Genomic DNA, 21725 nt, shown 5'->3' with positions numbered 1-21725 from the left:
AAGTGTTTTATTACTATCTAGCAAGGAGAACAGACACGGTGAACAGTGACTTTCACTATGGTGTTCTGTTGATTCATTCAGATAGTTACAGCAAATGAGAAATGAGCAACTTTCTAATCCTTCACTTGTATGCATAGTCCACCAACCATAGCAGAGCTTTTTGCCCTTCATAGTTTACGAAGTTGAAAAGAGTTTAAACAGTCCTGCTTTCCCATTAAACAGCGTCGTTCACAGTAGATTTATCACATGTTGAGTATCAACAGCACTCAATTGATGCAAACCACTTAATACGAAAGCTCCTTAGACAGCACATTCCAAACCCACAACAACTACCATCTAGAAGGGCAAGGTCAACAGTTACATGATAACACCACCACCTTGAAGTTCCCCTCCACACCATCCTGACTTGGAAACGCATCCAGTGTAATTGGGTCAGTATCTTGAAACTCCCTCCTAACAGCACTGTAGGTGCACCTACATCACAGGGACTGCAGCAGTTCAAGAAGGCAGCCCATCACCATCTTCTCAAGGGCAATCAGAGATGGGCAATAAATCCTGGCCCACCCAGCGACGCCCACATCCCATGAATGAATTAAAAACATGTGCGGTGTCACAAAAGGACTGAAGATGTTTTGTCCTCATGAATTTTTCATATACATAACAAATTTGTTTCAGATTTTTAAAACTTGGCGCAATATTCATTCACTCTTATTTGCAGATGAACATGCAAGTTAGAAGTAAGAGTTGGCCATTTGGTCCCTTGCGCCTGTTCTGCCATTTAATAAAATCATGGCTGCCCTGATTGTAACCTCAGCTCCACATTCAAACCTACCCCCGATAACCTTTCCTCCTCTTGCTTATCAAGAATCCATCTAGCTCTGCCTTGGAAGTATTCATGGATACTGCTGCCACCGCAATTTGAGGCAGAGTTCCAAAGATTCATAACTGTCTCAGAGAAAGAAATCTCTTTATCCTTGTCTTAAATGGGCAAAATATTATTTTTATTCTTTATATTCATTCATGGGATGTGGCCATCACTGACAGGATTCATCGCCTATTCCTAATTGCCTTTGAGAAGGTATTGAACACTTCAATCCTCATTAAATTTACTTTTTGTCACAATTTGGTTATAACTGATTTGCTTGCTAGGCCAATTCAGAGAGGAGTTAAGAGTCAATGACATTGCTGTGGGCCTGGTGTTACATTTGGCCAGACTGGAAAAGGCTGGCAGATTTCCTTCCCTGAGGGATTTGATTTGATTTGATTTATTATTGTCACATGTATTAGTATACAGTGAAAAGTATTGTTCTTTGTGCACTATACAGACAAAGCATACCATTCATAGAGAAAGAAACGAGAGAGCGCAGAATGTCGTGTTACAGTCATAGCTAGGGTGCAGAGAAAGATCAGCTTAATACAAGGTAGGTTCATTCAAAAGAACAAAGAACAGTACAGCACAGGAAACAGGCCCTTCGGCCCTCCAAGCCTGTGCCGCTCCTTGGTCCAACTAGACTAATCGTTTGTATCCCTCCATTCCCAGGCTGCTCATGTGACCATCCAGGTAAGTCTTAAACGATGTCAGCGTGTCTGCCTCCACCACCCTACTTGGCAGCGCATTCCAGGCTCCCACCACTCTCTGTGTAAAGAACATTCCTCTAATATCTGAGTTATACTTCGCCCCTCTCACCTTGAGCCCATGACCGCTCGTGATCGTCACTTCTGATCTGGGAAAAAGCTTCCCACCGTTCACCCTATCTATCCCCTTCATAATCTTGTACACCTCTATTAGATCTCCCCTCATTCTCTGTCTTTCCAGGGAGAACAACCCCAGTTTACCCAATCTCTCATCATAGCTAAGACCCTCCATACCAGGCAACATCCTGATAAACCTTCTCTGCACTCTCTCTAACGCCTCCACGTCCTTCTGGTAGTGCGGCGACCAGAACTGGACGCAGTACACCAAATGTGGCCTAACCAGCGTTCTATACAGCTGCATCATCAGACTCCAGCTTTTATACTCTATACCCCGTCCTATAAAGGCAAGCATACCATATGCCTTCTTCACCACCTTCTCCACCTGTGTTGCCACCTTCAAGGATTTGTGGACTTGCACACCTAGGTCCCTCTGTGTTTCTATACTCTTGATGACTCTGCCATTTATTGTATAACTCCTCTGATGGCAGCAGGGAAGAAGCTGTTCTTGAGTCAGTTGGTACGTGTCCTCAGACTTTTGTATTTTTTTTCCGACGGGAGAAGATGAAAGAGTGTATGTCCAGGGTGCGTGGGCTCCTTAAATATGCTGGCTGCTTTTCCGAGGCAGTAGTAAGTGTAGACAGAGTCAATGGATGGGAGTCTGGTTTGAGTGATAGACTGGGCTTCATTAATGACCCTTTGTAGTTTTTTGCGGTCTTGGTTAGAACAGGAGCCAAGCTGTGATACAACCAGAAAGAATGCTTAGGACATTACTAAACCCAATGGTTTTTTATGATAATTTGATAGCTTCAGGGACATCAACACTGATAGCAGCTTTTTATTCCAGATTTATTTAACTACCTAAATCTAAATTCACTTATAGTGGGATTTGAGTTTAGGTTTTCTGGGTTGGAAGCCAGGCCTCTGTTTTGCCCTTCCAGTCACATCACCATTAGGCTACAATACACTTCTTGCATGTCTAATTTCTGCTTGTTGGGGAACCATTAATTATGAGGTGACTCAACCAGCACGTCAGACTTAACATTAGGGAATGGCTAAAGTATTTTTAAACTTGTTTGTGATGCCTGAAAACTTGCTTGATTGGTTGTATGATGTATGTCACTAACTACCTGACAAAAATTGACTTTGTAAGAATGTAATGGATTGTTTGTTGCATACATAGACCTTCTGGAAATAGATTTTATTACGTTGCAAAGTTTTATTCATCAAATCTGATTTTCTTTTCTTTTTATCTGCAATGCAACTTCCAAACCTAAAGGCTCAAGGGGAGAAATTTCCCCTAACCTGCCAATAGGAAACCAATGGGATTGAATGCAGTTCTGGTTTTATACTATCCCACATTTTGCTCTCCAAATGTACACTATTATTGGGAAGAATATAAAGATAATATAATCATCCAGTCCCACTGAAAGTCAAGGGACTTTTGGCTGGGCCACTGAATCTCCCATGGCAGGTCCTGCCACAATGGGACTGGAAAATCCCAGAAGATATTCCACCTGATACCACGGGTTTTCCAAGCTGATAAGCTTGGTTAAAACGACTTCCCAGTTCTGTGTCTTTAGCCTGTTATGTGTTGTAACATGTTAGACGTGGTTATTGAGGTACTTGTAATCTTAGGTAGTTCAACAATAAAGTTAAAGTTTATTTATTAGCCACAAATAGGCTAACATTAACACTGCAATGAAGTTACTGTAAAAATCCCCTAGTCGTCACACTCTGGTGCCTGATCGGGTACACTGAGGGAGAATTTAGCATGGCCGATTCACCTAACCTGCACATCTTTGGACTGTGGGAGGAAACCGGAACACCCGGAGGAAATCCACGCAAGCACAATACGGAGAACGTGCAAACTCCACACAGACAGTGACCCAAGCCAGATTTATTAACTACTAGAAATGATATATATACTTTGGCCACTGCTGCCAGTGAGAATTTGGCGCTCAGCCAAATCTCCATTCACAGCAATGGACTGGAGAATCCCAGCCGCAGATGAGGTTGCAGAATCCCAGTCCCAGAGTAAAGATCCAATCTAGGAGCTTTCTTATTTATTTATTTATTTACAGGATGTGGCTGTCACTGGTTAGGCCAGCATTTATTGTCCATTCTTAATTGCCCTTGAGAAGATGGTGGTGAGCTATCTTCTTGAACTGCTGCAGTTCCTGTGGGGTTGGTACACTCACAGTGCTGTTCGGGAGGGAATTCAAGGGTTTTGAACCAGCAACAGTGAAGGAATGGTCATAAATTTCCAAATCAGATGGTGAGTGATTTTCAGATGGTGGTATTCCCATGTGTCTGCTTCCTTTGTCACCCACAGCTCTGTTCAACATTACATTGACCCCTATCACCATGTGGGTAATACCTTATGTGGAGATGCCGGCGTTGGACTGGGGTAAACACAGTAAGAAGTTTAACAACACCAGGTTAAAGTCCAACAGGTTTATTTGGTAGCAAAAGCCACACTTTTATCAGTCCCATATTAATCTTTCTGGTGCCAGACACTTGTTGTACACTATGCACAGTTCCCACTCAAACTCCCCCAATATTCTCCCTACAGCCTCCATGCAGCACCTTGAGCTATCTTATCAGTACCCTCCCTCGGACCCAGTTTTCAAGAAATTTTACTTAACCATTCCACAGAAACTGAGGCTCAGAAGTCTGTTTCCGAAGGACCATTGGTTCCAAAGCGACATGAACCAGGAGATAAGGAGAATGGTGATGGGTATACTGCAGCAATCAGCTCACCTCTGCTTGTGTTTCAATGGAAGCTGAGACTGAGCTCATGAGGTGCACCTTTTAGTGAGTCTACAAGCGCTCTCATGGAGTTAACCACCACATTGACTCCGGGCTTCCTGTTCTGCTCAGAACCTTGCATTATGCTTTTATTATTCATTCATGGGATGTGGGCATCGCTGGTCAGGCCGGCATTTATTGCCCATCCATAGTTGCCCTTGATGGTCAGGTGCCTTCTTGAACCATAATAGTCAATGTAATAAGGTACACCCACAGTATTGTTAGGGAGGGTGTTAGGTGTTCAGGGTTTTGACCCAGTGACGGTGAAGGAACGGTGATGTATTTCTAAGTCAGGGTGATAAGTGGCTGAGAGAGGAACCTCCAGCTGGTGGTGTTCCTAGGTATCTGCTGCTCTTGTCCTTCTCGATGGTGGTGATTGTGAGCTTGGAAGGTGCTGCCTAAGGAACTTTGGTGAGTTTCTGCAGTGCGTCTTGTAGATGGTACATACTGCTGCCACTGTTTGTTGGTGATAGGAGAGTGAATGTTTGTGGATGGGATGCCAATCAAGTGGGTTGTTTTGTCCAGGATGGTGTTGAACTCCTTGAGTGTTGTTGGAGTTGTACTCACCCAGGCAAGTGGAGAATATTCCATCTTGCTCCTTAATTGTAGACGGTGGCTTTGGGGAGTCAGGAGGAGAGTTACTTGCTGCAGGATTCTGAGCCTCTGACCTCTGGAAGGTCTGTCAATGTACCATGCATTACTGTGTGCAAGCCTTTACAAGTAAACTGCATCATAGATGTTCTTATCTGAGTTCAATGCAGAAGAACAGATCTGCACCCATTCCCTCGGGGTAACTGCCACACTATCCTTTCCCCCAGTCTTGCTGCAGTGCACTTGTGCTGTTGTCTCACAGATCTTCTCTTTGCCCTCTCAGGTAAGCGCAGTGCCAACATTTGAGCTGGTGCTTGCGAGTATTCTGGCTCTTCATTCTCCGACATCAGTGGATAGCCAGCCATGAGGCTTTGGGGTCTCTGAAAGCACAAGCATAATTGGAAGAATGGGGTACGGAAAGGATGTTTGATAGAAGCCAGAAATGCATGGTTTCTACATCATATCAGAACGCAGATGAGGGTGAAATGTGATTCAAGAAATGCATAAGGCAGGAAAGTAGTAACATCCACTACAGTTTGCTTATCACCGCAACAAGTCCACAGAAGATGCAATCTCCCTGGCCCTACATTCAACCCTGGAACACCTAATTAACAAAGACACTGATGTCAGACTCCTATTCATAGACTACAGCTCAGTCTTTAACCCATTATTCCTGTGGGACTCATCTCCAATCTTCGTGGCTTGGGGCTCAGCTCCTTCCTCTGCAACTGGATCCTAGACTTCTTAACCCACAGACCGCAGTCGGTAAGGATAGGCAACAACACCTCCTAGACGATCATCCTCAACACTGGTGCCCCACATGGCTGTGTCCTAGCTTATTACTATACTCTTTATACACCTTTGACTATGTGGCCAAATTCTCCTCGATTTTGAAGTTTGCTGATGACACCACTGTTGGGGTCGGATCTCAAACAATGACGAGACAGAGTACGGGAATGAGATAGAGAATCTGGTGAACTGGTGCGGCAACAATAATCTCTCCCTCAATGTCAACAAAATGAAGGAAATAGTTATTGACTTCAGGAAGCATAGTGGAAGTCTACATCAATGGGGACAAAGTAGAAATGGTCAAGTGCTTCACGTTTCTAGGTGTCCAGATCACCAACAACCTGTCCTGGTCCCTCCATGTGGACACTATAGTTAAGAAAGCTCACCACCGCCTCTACTTTCTCAGGAGACTAAAGAAATTTGGCATGTCTGCTACAACTCTCACCAGCTTTTACAGCTGCACCATAGAAAGCATTCTTTCTGGTTGTATCACAGCTTGGTATGGCTCCTGCTCTGTCCAAGACCGCAAGAAACTACAAAGGGTTGTGAACAAAACCCAGTCCATCACTCAAACCAGCCTCCCGTCCACTGACTCTGTCTAAACTTCCCGCTGCTTTGGAAAAGCAGCCAGCATAATTAAGGACACCACACCCCGGACATTCTCTCTTCCAGCTTCTTCCGCAGGGAAAAAGATACAAAAGTCTGAGATCATGTACCAATTGACACAAGAACAGCTTCTTCCCTGCTGTCATTAGACTTTTGAATGGACCTACCTCACATTAAGTTGATCTTTCTCTGCACCCTAGCTATGACTGTAACATTAATTCTCCACTCTCTCTTTTTCTTCTCTATGTATGGTATGCTTTGTATGCTTTGTCTGTATAGTGTGCAAGAAACAATACTTGTATACTATTACATGTGACAATTATAAATCAAATCAAATCAAAATCATCCTGGATGGCTTCAACAAAGCCTGTTGTCACAGCTGGTGTCAAAATTCATAGAATCCCTACAGTGCAGAAGGAGGCCATTCAGCCCATCAAGTCTGCACCGACCACAATCCCACCCAGGCCCTATCCCCTTAACCCCACGTATTTACCCTGCTGGTTCCCCCTGACAATTTTGCATATCCAATCAACCTAACCCACACAACTTTGGACTGTGGGAGGAAAGTGAAGCATCCGGAAGAAACCCATGAAGACATGGAAAGAATGTGCAAACTCCGCACAGACAATAACTCAAGGCTGGAATTGAACCTGGGTCCCTGGTGTTGTGAGGCAGTAGTGCTAACCACTGTGCCACCATACCACCCTTATAAATGTCAAGCACTATATCCTCTGAGGGAATGAGAGCATGAAGCCTCGTTAGTTCCTGCCAGTTCTTTGCTGTTCCACCCTGTTGTATGCTGCCTTGCCTTGCAAAAGAGAGGGAAGCATGTCAGTTAATGCATAGCATTGTGTTTGGGTGAATGCCTGCCATAGCTTGCTCATACTGTTGGCTCTTCAGCTATGAGATATGGGGGTGAGTCTGGCAGCATTGTGTGGGGGTGAGGCAGAGTACATGCATCTTATGAATGAGTCCTGATTACAGGAGATTGTTGATGTGTGACTGATGGGGCGGCACGGTAGCACTGTGGTTAGCACTGCTGCTTCACAGCTCCAGGGATCCGGGTTCAATTCCCGGCTTGGGTCACGGTCTGTGTGGAGTTTGTACATTCTCCTCGAGTCTGGGTGGGTTTCCTCCGGGTGCTCCGGTTTCCTCCCACAGTCCAAAGATGTGCGGGTTAGGTCAATTGGCCATGCTAAAATTGCCCCTTAGTGTCCTGAGATGCGTAGGTTAGAGGGATTAGTGGGTAAATATGTGGGGATATGGGCGTAGGGCCTGGGTGGGATTGTGGTCGGTGCAGACTCGATGGGCCCAATGGCCTCTTTCTGCATTGTAGGGTTTCTATGATTTCTATGATGATTTTGATGGAGGGGTGTGGTGCCTTGAACAACGTATGACGTTGGGAGGAGATGGTATTTGAAGATAAACTCACTGACCTTCTCCACTCATGGATGAGGCCATTGACATTTTTCTGACACTATATAGCAACGCTCTTGGGGCCGTTAGAGAACATGTAAGCCCTCTCTCTGTTCTGCTGCTCCATTACTCCAGTTTCTTCCTGCTGAGAAAGTCTTTCTCATCCACTTTCAATGCTTGTTACAATTACTCTTTACGAGGTGCAGGTTGGCTTTAAGAAATTTGCGTGCTGCCTGCATCATTTCCATTAGTTGCGGAATAATCACACATTGATTCCTAAGCCTGATAAAGGGCCTTATCCAATTTTAGCCCTTTGTGGCCTCTTTTTCCTTTCTGGTCTCTTTAGGAATTTTCCATATGACTGGCACTTTATAAATACAAGTTGTTGTTGGCGACCTTAATAAAACCCAACAATATTCCAACAATCTAATGAGTTTCTAACACAGTTAGTGCATTAGAGGGAAGACTCAAACTAAATGTTAAGTAATAATTTGCCCACAATTTAGGCACTATTTTTGCCATTTTTCAAGATGACAGTTACATTGTTTATTGATTACAATTCCTCACTTTGTTTGTCACCACAACACCCTGTCTCATCCCCATCCCCCTGTCGCCATTCCCCCCGCCCCCCCTTTTTGTTTTATCTCATACTGATTTGGGACAGCACCGTGGCACAGTGGTTAGCACTCACTGCATCAGGAACCCGGGTTCGATTCCTGGTTTAGATCACTGTCTGTGCGGAGTCTGCACATTCTCCCCGTGTCTGCGTGGGTTTCCTCCGGGTGCTCCGGTTTCCTCCAACAGTCCGAAAGACGTGCTGGTTAGGTGCGATTGCCGTGCTAAGTTCTCCCTCAGTGTACCCAAACAGGCCCCTGAGTTAGGGGATTTTCATAGTAATTTCATTGCAGTGTTAATGTAAGCCTTACTTGTGACACTAATTGTGGTGGACCTCAGTTGTGCCTCTGTCCTATATGGATCACCGTTGTGTGTGCTTGTCATACCTGGACACATCCCCTTCCAGTTTGGTCCCTCCCCGCGGCACTTAGTATAAAGGTGGCTGTCTCCTCCCCCTTGTTCAGTCCAGGTCGGTTACTTGTTGGGATCTGCTCCTGATTCTGTTGTGAATAAAAGCCTGCACTTGTATTGGCACACCGGTAGTCTTTTGCCTTATTGATAGCGCATCACTAATAAATAAACTTAAAAACAGATTCACAACCAACAATGTGGTGCCCTGGGAATGACCAGCTCCCAGGCAATGAAAAATTCCCCTTATAACAGGCTAGAAGATTGCGCATAAGAGCAGTCAAAGATCTTCTGCTGTTTACTCATTTCGATATTTTTCTCTCTTGGTCTGCGCTTGGATTGTGTTTTGCACCTTCTTTGATAGCTTCACCAAAGACAAAAAGCTGACAGGCATCAACAAGCATCCCCATTCTCCGATGCAGCCAATACTCCAAAGGCTGCATCGCGTGGGCTATGTTGGGAACTGACAGCTGTTGTTACTATCCATTGTGTGGCATTTATTGTTCTCCTGTTCCTGTGCGGCATGCTTTTCAACGTTTTCCTGAATGATGTTGATTAATGTGGCATGTGTTCATGAGTGCCTCATCCTGCCCAGTGAGCCCGTTACTGAAAGTGAATGAATAAAGCGAAAACAATGCCGAAGGAATACAATGGGAAAAAGGCAAACATGGATCAGCCTGATAGACCACAAAATCCATACGTCAGATAAAATAGTGCCAGCTACACATCTCCCTCGTATAAAATATGTTGGTCAGCAGCAGAGGCTCACATCCTGGTGCAACAATTGAGGAATGATTTCTCAGAGGCCAGGGAAGCACCTGCAATTTTTTCAACCCACGGTTATTGTTCCAGTCTTGGATGGAGAGATTTTTTCCAGAGTCTCAAAGCTCTTCTATCACTTGTGAAACATGAACTTATCTTTGCCAAATCAGAATTTGCTGATGAGATGGAATCATCAAAACTACATTGTGTGACTATTTTAAAGGGCATTTCATGAACTCTATGTTTCATTAACTATTTAATGTATCACTGGCAGCAAGTGTCTGGATTTACTTTCATTCTACAAAACCTGTCCTTGGATGTTTTGAATGCTAGAAAGAAAGTCATGCAGGGAGGAATGCATTACTATATAGGAAGCTCCTTTAAATTACCATCCATTGACATTAATTGCCTGGGTTCCTAAATAGTTGCTGCGCCCAAATAATCCAACACTCCCAGGACCAACGACAGGAATGTCTGCCCCATTCTTCATCTAAGATTAGCCCCATTCTTCAGATAACATTTCATAATGAAAAACATTTCAAGTCATTTCTGAGCGATGTGATGAGGCATCATTTCAATCCAACTCTTTGGTTTTAAATGCATTCATTGACAGCAGCCATAATAATATACTTTGAATTGATGTTTTACCCTTAATGAATTTCATCCCCTAGCTTAGTCTCCTGGATACTTGGCTGTTTGTAGGGTACACATTCAGAGGCATTGGTCAGCTTCAGGTACCTCACCATAATTGCCCTTATTCATCGACAAGCCTTGACAGGGGGTAGGCAGTAGGGTAGGTGTTCTTGGAAAGGAACCAGGAGCAGGATCTCTGGCTGAATTTTGCTGCTGAAATCGAGGGATGCCAATTGTGAGAATCCTATGTGCCAGTTGTTACAATCCTACGTCTGCTCCAGCTATCCATGAACTCACCATAGAACAACACGTAATCCTTGAACATTCCTGGTTTGTGGGGCTCAGCTGGGTAATTAGAGAACTCTTAATTCTTGACGCAGATGCCAAGAATTTGCATGTGCATCCTAATCATGTCTCAACACTTTGTAATGCACCACTTACCACCATTAGGAAATCTACACTTTAATCATGCTGCAGAGTGAACTAAGCTTTCCAAAGCAATATATTTCCTTGTTAACAATAGCAACAGCAAAACAATAAGCATTTGCTTAGCATCTTTAATGGAGCAGTATATGGGGGATTCAGATGAGGTGACTAAATGTGAGATCAAATAAATAGATTGTTGGAAGACTTGTAAAGTCAGGGAGCAAACCTGTGAAACAGAGGCATTTAGGGAAGGAGAGACATAGGGAACGGACTCTAATCAGTTCAAGCCTAAATTCTGCTTGTTGATAGATCAAAATGTTGCCTGACTTGACCCAGGTTGTTGACAAGGATGGCGATGTGGCAATGTGTTACATCACTATAATGATGTCTATTATCCAATTCTTGATGAAAAACAGACTTCTAACTCTCTCCAGGCTGAATCCAGAGTAGGAACGTTCTTAATTGTGGCTGCTTTGTTGGCTTATTTATTTTTTAAGTCTAGGTTGAATCCCAAAGCTCCGATAGTTTCAGGAAAAAGCAGTGTTTCCAGGAAGTACAAATCGGAGTTGACCGTGGAAGTTCTGAGCTGCCATTCTGTTTAAAGATACTTGATTCCACACTGTCTGTGTGGAGTTTTCACACTCTCCCTGTGTCTGCATGGATTTCCTCTGGGTACTCCGGTTTCCTCCCACAGTCCAACGATGTGTGGGCTAGGTTGATTGGCCATGCTAAATTAACCCTAGTGTCAAGGGGATTGGGAGGGTAAATATGTGAGGTTATGGGAATAGGGCCTGGGTGGGATTGGAGTCAGTGCAGACTCGATGAGCCGAATGGCCTCCTTCTGCACTGTAGGGATTCTATGATTCAGAAAGAGCTGTATTTGATGTCTGGAATGTAAAACGGCAACAGAAGTTGTGATGTCCCACCTGGACTGGGAGAAGGAGAAAAATATTCACTCAGATAGTTGTTAATCTTTGGACCTCTACCCCAAAGGTTTATTAAGGCTCTTTGCTTGAGTATATTCAAGACTGAGTTCAATTGATTCTTGAACTCTGAGCGAAAGAATATGGGGATAGGGCAGGGAAGTGGAATTGAAGTTGAGGGTCAGCCATGACTTTATAAATGCTGCAGCAAGTCTAAGGGGTCTCATTTCTTATATTTTTTTGTTAATCTCTTCAACGGGCTTTGGCAGCTATTTCAGAGTGCAATATTAATTATTTGATAAAACACATGCTTCCCATACTTTGTCTGTTTTCATTGGAGACAATGACCAGCCAGCATGATTGTTTAAGGGGCTTGGAACAATAGTTCTGGTACTGGAATTCTTCCCACCTGACATCAGATTATTTGTTAAACCAATACCCAAACTACTTGCATGGTTTTAACTCCTGACTCCCCAAAGCCTATCCACCACCTACAAGGCACAAGTCAGGAGTGTGATGGAATATTCCCCACTTGCCTGGATGGGTGCAGCTCCAACAACACTCAAGAAGGTTGACACCAAGCAGGACAAAGCAGCCCACTTGATTGGCACCACATCTACAAACATCCACTCTCCCCACCACCGACGCTCAGTAGCAGCAGTGTGTACTATCTACAAGATGCACTGCAGCAATTCACCAAAGGTCGTTAGACAGCATCTTACAAACCCACGACCATTTCCATCGCGAAGGACAAGGGCAGCAGATACATGGGAACACCATCACCTGCAAGTTCCCCTCCAAGCCACTCACCATCCTGACTTGGAAATATATCACCGTTCCTTTGCAGTTGCTGGATCCAAATCCTGGAATTCCCTCCCTAACGGCATTGTGGGTCAACCCACAGCACATGGACCTCAGCATTTCAAGAAGGTGGCTCATCATCACCTTCTCAAAGGCAACTAGGGATGGGCAATAAATGCTGGCAAGCCAGCGACACCCATGTCCCACAAATTAATTTTTAAAAGTTATATTTTAGTCTAGGTTCCATAGGCAGGGGTGGGGTATGCAGGTATGCAGTTCCTCAAGCCATGACGTTTTAGGCCTCAATGGTTGACAGGCTTGGTTTCCAGTCAAACAAGGAGTGCAACAGAGCAGGGCAGGCCACAGGACCAGGTAAGTCCACTCCACAACTCTGGGGATGGGAAGGAGGGTGGTCCAACCCGATGAGGGGTGTTCTGGTTTTGTGAGAATTTACAATACCCAGTCCTGGGAGATGGGGTCCAAGACTTATAGAGCAGGTTGATCTAATCGGAGCTTGGTAGGGTGGAATTGGGAGGAAGCACTGCTGCTACTCCTGACCCACAAGCAGTGCTGTATAGGAACTTACCTTCACTATCAAGTTGAGCTCATCTCACTTCAGCTGCTGGGTTTCCAGAGCCCTCGGCAGCAAAACTACCCACTCTAAAACACAGAGAACAGGTTAAAACAGAGACTGATTGCCTCATTAAAAATTTGAATAGTCAACTCTCCTCCTGAGAGTTTCTCTTCCTTGTAGAACCTCAGGAAATGGTTTGGAAGTTGGTTGGTGATGGTTCAGACACCAGTCCATCTGTATTCATAGAATCCTTACAGTGCAAAAAGAGGCCATTCAGTCCATCGAGCCTGCACTGACAACAATCCCACCCAGGCCCTATCCCTGCAACCCCATATATTTACCCCACTAGTCCCCTGATACTAAGGTGCAATTTAGCTTGGCCAATCAACCACCCCACACATCTTTGGAATGTGGGAGGAAACCGGAGCACCCGGAGGAAACCCGCGCAGACACATGGAGAATGTGTAAACTCCACATAGTCACCTGAGGCTGGAATTGAACCCAGGTCCCAAGCGCTGTGAGGCAGCAGTGCTAACCACTGTGCCACCGTGTCACCCATGTGTTAGAACTGCTCCCCCACCCTCTCCCCAACTCCCAACCATCCACAACCCCATTGGCACTAGCACATTCAACCTGTTACTTTGGACATAAACTATCTGGACTTGCATAAGTGGGAAGTGCTCCTGTGGGGGAGGAAAATGTGCACTCTATCTTGGACAAACAGGAATACAATGTAAATTTCTTCAGGAATACGGTTTGGAAATTATTTAGTCTGGCAATGATTGTGATCAATTCATCAAGCAGCTAACAGTACACACATGTGGCCAACCAAAACAAAATTACTCTATTTGTGTATGCAACGGATCATAAAGGAAAATGACTAATGGAAAGGTGCCTGATCTGTAAGACAGGTTGGGAATGGTTTACTCACAGCACAGTGCTGGATCCAGTACAACTTTCTCTCTCTCTTTCACATACTTTTTATGTTTATTCATTCGTGGGATATGGGCTTTATGGCTGGGCCAGCATTTATGGCCCATTCCGAATTGCCCTTGAACTGAGCGACTTGCTTGGCCGTGTTTTTTTAAGAATCAACAACATTGTCCAAAGTGTCAATAACTAGAAAAAAGTTAAGAGGACCAGGAGAGCTTAGTAGAATAGGCAGACAGGTGGATAAAGCAATTTATTATCAAAACCAAGACAATTAAGCAAAACACTGGCTATACTTATAAAATATCAGGTCTGGATCGCATTTGAGCATACTAATCGCTTCTCGGCCTTTTGGCTAAGATCAAGTGTAGTATGGATAGGATGCTGCGCTTGGTTGAGGTCATTAGGTTACATTTAAGCTTCATTTGAAGCAATTTTTAAAAGCGGCATCTCGGCCTTTTGGCTGGGATGCAGGTGAGATCAAGCCTTGGAGGAGGTGAGTCTGCACCTACTCCAATCAGCTTGGCTCGTGTGGATCGGGCCCAGGACAGGAGTGGAGGCCCTGTCTTGTCAGCTTGGATCGGAAATGTCTCAACTTGTTGAGACTCTGAATTGGACTTGATTTGATTGAATTGGAAAAGTATTTTTAAAAAGTAGTTAGAGAACAGATAGCAGAGGCATGCAATACTTTGCACAGAGAGTGGTTCAGACAAGGATCATTGCACCTTTGAAAGGGAAAGGTTGATGAATATTACAGACAATGAAAGATACAGGGTGAAGGGAGAGCATGAGTCACACAATGTCCTCCTTAAATGCTGTAAACTTCAGGGGTTCGATGTTTTGGAGATTGGTTGACTATGTGTTGGGACACCAAAGCTCTTTCATTTTACTCCTATATTTGCCCTCTTGCTTGCTTGATGCAGTAATTCTACATTCCATAAGCCAGGAAGGCTGGTGTGTGTGGCCTCCCTGCATCCACACTCAGATTCACTCTTGCTCATGCAAGGCTGTGCGAGGAGGAGAAAACCGTAGGCGAGGGGGAGGCCCGAGTAAAACCGAAAGTGAACTCATTGACGGTGTTAGTTCCCACCCTCCTCCAGTACCATAAAGTGGTACTGTGCAATTTAAACTCATTGCCATCAAATTAAGAACAAGGAGCTTCAATAGATACAGTCCCATCTCACTCAATGCCTAATTCAGCCTTCAGCACACATGAGGACTCTCAACCGGGATCTTGAGTTCATGTCACACTATCTGTAACCCCCACGACTTGCCTGGGCTTGCAAAATCTCACTAACTGTCCTGGCTGGAGACAATACACATCTCTTTAACCTGTGCTTAACCCATTCTCCACGCACATTGTCTGTACCTTTAAGACTTGATTACCTGTAAAGACTCACATTCCAACCATTATCTTGTAAATTGAGTTTGTGTCTGTATATGCCCTATTTGTGAATACTAGTCCTCACTCACCTGATGAAGGAGCCTGAGACTCCGAAAGCTTGTGCTGCCAAATAAACCCGTTGGACTTTAACCTGGTGTTGTGAGACTTCTTATTGTAATTCAGCCTTTGCCATTGTGTACAAAAAGGTTACAGAACAAGGAAGTGAAACAACAAGAATTGTATTTATTTTGAACCTTTAATGTAATAAAATGTTCCAGGCATTTCACAGGAGTGTCATTAACATACTTGACATCAAGCTACATTAAAGTCTATTTGGGCAGATGACCAAAAGCCTCGCCAAAGAGTCTATTTTAAGGAAAGGCTTATAGGAGGAAAAGATGATGTGGAGATGCCGGCATTGGACTGGGGACTGGGGTAGGCACAGTAAGAAGTCTCACAACACCAGGTTAAAGTCCAACTGGTTTATTTGGTAGCACGAGCTTTTGGAGTGCTGCTCCTTCATCAGGTGAGTGGAGAGTTGGGTTCACAAACAGGGCATGTGTAGACAAAGGCACAATTGCAAGATGGAATGCGAGTCTTAACAGGTAATCAAGTCTCTCCAGGAACAGACAATGCGAGTGGAGAGAGGGATAATCACAGGTTAAAAAGGAGGTAAAGAGATAGAGAGGTAGGGAAGTTTAAGGATAGAATTCCAGACCTTAGAGCCCTCACAACAGTGGGTGCAGCTACCAAAGGATGGTGCAATTAAAATCAAGGAAGCTCAGAATTCAGTGAGAACAGATATCTCAGAGGGTTGTGGGATTGGGGGAGATTACCAAACTGGGGAGGGGGTCAGGCCATGGTGTTGTTTAAAAAGAATCACTATTTTAAATCGAGGTGCTGCTCAACTGGGAGCCAATGTAGGTCAGCAAGGTCAAGGATGATGAGCGAATGGGATTTGAAGCTGAATTTTACGCTGGGGTTGGGTTCCTCATCCCCCCTCCCTCTCCCGTCCCTCCCCTCCCCTCATCACCAATTAAAAGTCATCCAAGCACAGGCAGACTCACTCCTCAGCCATTTAACAGAGCTCGGGCCATTAATTAGCTGAAGACGGGAGTTCCTCTCAGATTGGGGATGAAGTCCCATCTTTAAGAATTGTTGGCCAATCAAATGGGCTGACAGTTCCCTTGTCCCAGCAGCACCATCAGGAGCAGTGGCCAATATTGGGACTGCAGCAAGTCCCAGAGGAAAGCATGCTGAAATGGAACCTGGATAAAGGAGGTGGGGCAGCTGGTGGTGTGGGGGAGATGAGAATGTGTAGTGGAAATATGAAGGGGGGAATACCTTAGGATGGCCATCGATGGCCACAGGCTGTCTTGAAAAGGACTTACCTGGCCACCAGTCCTCTCAGTTTCATCTGACAGGCTGGACTCTTGGTGCAGGCCTCCCCACTGGGAGTAAAGTGCCAGTCGATGTGGGAGCTGGCCCTTAGGTAGCGATTAATTGGCTCACCAAGGCTGCCGCCAACACTGGTAAAATTGCAGTGGGGTGGGTAGATGCCAGAAACAATGCTGCCTAATTTTAGGGCCCCCTCCCTCCCTGATTGCCATCCTGCCACCAGTGTGCTGTACGATTTCAGCCTTGGTGTGAGTTAGGAGACAGCACAGTTTTGGGTAACCTCAAATTTATGAGGGCTTAGGGGAGGCCCTCCAGGAGTGTATTGGAATAATCAAGTCTAGAGGTAACAATGGCAAGGATGAAAGCATCAGCAGGGGTAAAGTTTGACCATATTATGCCAGTGGTCTTACTGATGCTACGTTAATGTGGCTGGACACTTATCTCTGGGTCAAATATGACACAAAGATTCTAGTTTAGCCCCAGAATGTTGTGAGGGAGATAAATGGACTTTTTGCAGCTTGGGAATTGAGTTTGAAATGGGAACTAAAGTCCATAGAATCATAGAACCATAGAATCCCTACAGTGCAGAAAGAGGCTATTCAGCCCCTCGAGTCTGCCCTGACCCTCTGAAAGACCAACCCATCCAGGCCATCCCTATCCCCATAACCTTGCACATTTAGCATGGCTAATCCACATAACCTGCTCATTTTTCATACTGTGGGAGGAAACCCATGCAGACACAGGGAGAACGTGCAACCTCCACACAGATAGTCACTAAAGCTGGAATCGAACCCGGGTCCCTGGCACTGTGAGGCAGCGGTGCTAACTACTGCATCACTGTGCCATCAATTGGCTTCAGTCTTCCCAATGTTTAGTTGGAGGAAATCTCAACGCCAAGTTATATTTATTTGGCACCTTTAAGATAGAAAAAGATCCCAAGGTGATTCAGAGGAGCATTACAAAAACAAAATAAGACCATATAGAGATTTGAAAAACAAGGAAAATGATTTAAAATCGAGATATGCTTGACTTGGAACCAATGTACATTAATGAGCACAAGGATGAAAGGTGAATGGGACTTGGTGCATGTCCATCTAGTACTGGAGGGCGGACAAAGTAAAGGCAAGAACTGGATTAAGGAATGTTATCCTGTGGGAGCACTGGGTGCTGTCCATATATAGGCGTAAACTAACATTGTTTCGAGCTAATGTTGCTGAGGGGCAGCATGTAAAGGAGAAATGGGAATCAAGGTTGGATTCTTAGGGCTCACTGGAGGTAATGATGTGAGAGCAGGAAGTGAAGCCATTGCTTATAATTCTTTGAATCATAGAATCATACAGTGCAGAAGAGGCCTTTCGGCCCATCGAATCCACACCAACACATTAGAAACACCAGAACTCCCACCAATCCCATCTGCCAGGGCCCATAGCCCTGAATGTTATGATGTGCCAAGTGCTCACCTACATACTTTTTAAAGGATGTGAGGCAACCCGCCTCTACCACCCTCCCAGGCAGCACATTCCAAACCGTCACCACCTCTGGGTAAAAACATTTTTCCTCACATCCCCCCTAAACCTCCTGCCCCTCACCTTGGATCTATGTCCCCTTGTGACTGACCCCTTCAACTAAGGGGGCCAGCTGCTCCTTATCCACTCTGTCCATGTCCCTCATAATCTTGTACACCTCGATCAGGTCACCCCTCAGTCTTCTCTGCTGCAACGAAAACAACCCAAGCCTAAGCAATCATAACTTAAATGTTTCATCCCAGATAACATCCTGGTGAATCTCCTCTGCACGCCCTCCAGTGCAATCACACACTTCCTATAAAGTTGCGACCAGAACTCCAGCTGTGGCCTCACCAAAGTGCTATAAAGCTCCAACGTGACTTCCCTTTGGTTACAATTATTTATAATAAGAATAGGTGAGTGCAGTTCTGCCTAGTTAGATGATGGAGGGGCACTGAAGGAGGCTAGTGTGCTGAATCATGTCAAAACTGCAGACAGGTTGAAAAGAATGGGGAAAGAAAGGTTAGCTTTATCACTTTGTCATATCATTCATTGTGACTTTGATAGAGCCTTTTTGATACGCAGCATCTTATACATTTTTTTATTCTTTTCACAGGATGTGAGCGCTGCTAGTTAGGCCAACATTTTTTATTGTCCACCCCTAATTGCCCTTGAGAAGGTGGTGGTGAGCTGCCCTCTAGAATAGCTCAGTCTATGCGGTGAACGTTCACTCACAGTTCTGCTAGAGAGGGAGCCCGGGATTTTGACCCTGTGATAGTGAAGGAACAGTGATACACTGCCACAATTAGGATGGTGCGTGACTTGGGGGAGACCTGTAGGTGGTGGTGTTCCCATGCATCTGCTGTCTTTGTCCTTCTAGGTGGCACAGATCGCAGGTTTAAAATGTGCTGTCGAAGGAGCCTTGGTGAGTTGCTGTACTGCACCTTGTAGATAGTACACACTGCTGCCAGTGTGTGTCAGTGGTAGAGGGACTGAAAGTTGAAGGCGATGGATGGATACTGAGGTTGTCCAACTGGTAAAATGATCATTCACAAGTGGGATGCAGGATTTTACTCAAGATTGGGAAAGCTCACTATATTCTTTCAACATTTAGCACGCAAGCAAGGAGCCATAGAATCATTGAATCCTACGGTGCAGAAGGAGGCCATTTGGCCCATCTAGACAACACCGACGACAATCCCACCCAGGTGCTATCCCCATAATTCCATGCATTTACCCCAGCTGGTCCCCTGAGACAAAGGGGCAATTTAGCACGGCCAATCCACCTAAACCACACATCATTGGACTGTGGGAGGAAACCCACGCAGACGCAGGGAGAATGTGCAAACTCCACACAGACAGTGACCCAAGCCAGGAATTGAACCTGGGTCCCTGGCACTGTGAGGCAGCCGTGCTAACCACTGCGTCACCGTGCCGCCCCATGTTTCTGCCCCAGTTTTGCCTCCTGCTCTTCTGAAGGTGTTGACTTACATTGGAATATGCTTAATACTGACACTGGGCATCATTCTGCATCTCACCTTTATCATATGCAAAACTTAACAGTGGCTACCAGTGACCACAGAGGTATATCACAGTGAACCTTATACCATCCTTGCAGAATATCAACATGTGCTCTTTCCCAAAGGTTATCTGGATTATCCTGAGTGGGAACTGAGGCTAATTTTTCCATTTCTGGTCCAAGGACTCTGAGAGACCCACATGTAACCCCCGTAATGCTGACTCCGCGCTCCCCCATGGCCCGATGGCTGGCCCCCCGACTATTCCCAGGCCCAGACCTGAACCCACCTCACCAGGCCCGCCCCAATCTTCAGCCCCCTCGCTCACACTCCACCAATCCCCCCCACCGACAGTTGCTCCCCCCACAGTGCCGACACCCCCCCCTGCAGTGCTGACCCCTCCAGCAGGTTGACCGTCCACCCCGCTCCCCCCCCCCCCCCCCCACCCCCCCGCCTCCACAGCCCACTCCGATCGCTGGACTCCCTCCTTCCCCATTGATCCCAACTGCTGACCCATCAGGCCCCAGCCCCTAGGCTCCGCCCCTTGGCAATGCCCCATGCCCGACTGGCAGTGCCAAGGTTCCCTTGGACATTGGCACTTTGCCCCTTGGGCATTGCCGGGGGGCACAGGCTGGCACTGCCAGAGTGCCAATGCCTAGAGATACCCTCTGCCCGGCCCTTTGTGGAGCCCCAATTGCCCTCCCTTCACGCCAGCAGGGTCGGGCTGCCAGTTCCCCGTTAGTGAGGAATTAGTGTAATCCCTGCTGGATTGAAATACTCTGGTGGGGTGGGAGACGCTAGCGGGCCCGGAGACTTCAGTCCCAGGCCCGCGAATCACATGTTAATTAAATTGAAATGATCATTTAAATGATCTGTGCATCTCCCCACCGATTTCCAGCACGGAGCAGACGCCACCGGAAGTCTAGCACTGGGAGACGCAAGCGGGGTGTGAATGCTCATGCGAACCCTGCGAATCAGCTGCTGCAGGATTCTCCCGGCCCGCTACTCTAAAAAATTAGCGGCACGGGATGGGGGTATTGCGGCCCTACTGCCTGGTCCGTGCTGAGTTAACTGATTGCTGTAGAATTGGTCTTTATGTTTCGAACATTTCCATTAAGGTGTGAGTATGAATTCTTGGGTGGGCAGTTATCAGGGAGCATTGTCTGGCCAAGACTTTCAGGAAAAGGGTGGTACGGTGGCACGGTGTTTAGACTACTGCCTCAAAGCTCCAGGGACCCAGGTTCAAATCCGGTGATTGTCTGTGTGGAGTTTGCACATTCCTACTGTATCTGATGCATGGGTTTCCTACAAGTGCTCCGGTTTTGCTCGCATACTCCAAAGATGTGCAGGTTAGGTGGATTGGCCATGGTAAATTGCCCCTTAGTGTCCCGCGATGTGTAGGTCAAATGGAATAGCCAGGGGAAACCTGTGGGGTTACAGGGAAAGAGTGGGAGGGAGGGCCTGGTTAAGATACCCTTTTGGAGAGTCATGCAGACTCGATGGGCTGAATGGCCTCTTCTGCACTGTAGGGATTCTATGACTCTATGAAAAGAGGGAAGAAAATTAAAGCATAAAATGTAAAAAGAAATGACCTTTTTAAAAAAAAATGCGATATTGATCAAGAAATAAAGTTAGCCTGGTAGCCTGTCCACCTACAGCAGTAGCTCATCTTGTGGTTACGATATCATCAGGAGTGCCAAATATCTATTAACCAATGTGTACCTCACAAATTCCAAAACCATATCTATAGCATGAGTGCTATTTGCATAGTGTTAGATAAGCTCTGAAACCTTTCCAACATAAACATCATGTTTAAAAGTGGCTTAAAAGATGAAAACAAACACTTAAAGCTAATTATAGAGAATGTGATGAAACTATAGTTTATTTTCAAATACAGGTGTGTCTGCCAAGCATCATTAGAAGACTTGTGCTTAAAGCAACAAT

The 21725-nt window shown here is 45.6% G+C and overlaps 1 non-coding gene across 1 annotated transcript; it reads left to right on the top strand.

The window, feature by feature from the left end:
* Window positions 1–14312: 14312 nt before the first annotated feature.
* Window positions 14313–14494, top strand: LOC144494503 (U2 spliceosomal RNA). Its single transcript, XR_013498074.1, has one exon. It is a non-coding gene; the product is annotated as a U2 spliceosomal RNA (small nuclear RNA).
* Window positions 14495–21725: the final 7231 nt, after the last annotated feature.

Source organism: Mustelus asterias, chromosome 5 (assembly GCF_964213995.1).
Source record: "Mustelus asterias chromosome 5, sMusAst1.hap1.1, whole genome shotgun sequence".
Classification (NCBI taxonomy): Eukaryota; Metazoa; Chordata; class Chondrichthyes; order Carcharhiniformes; family Triakidae; genus Mustelus; species Mustelus asterias.
This window is presented reverse-complemented; position numbering and strand designations above follow the sequence as displayed.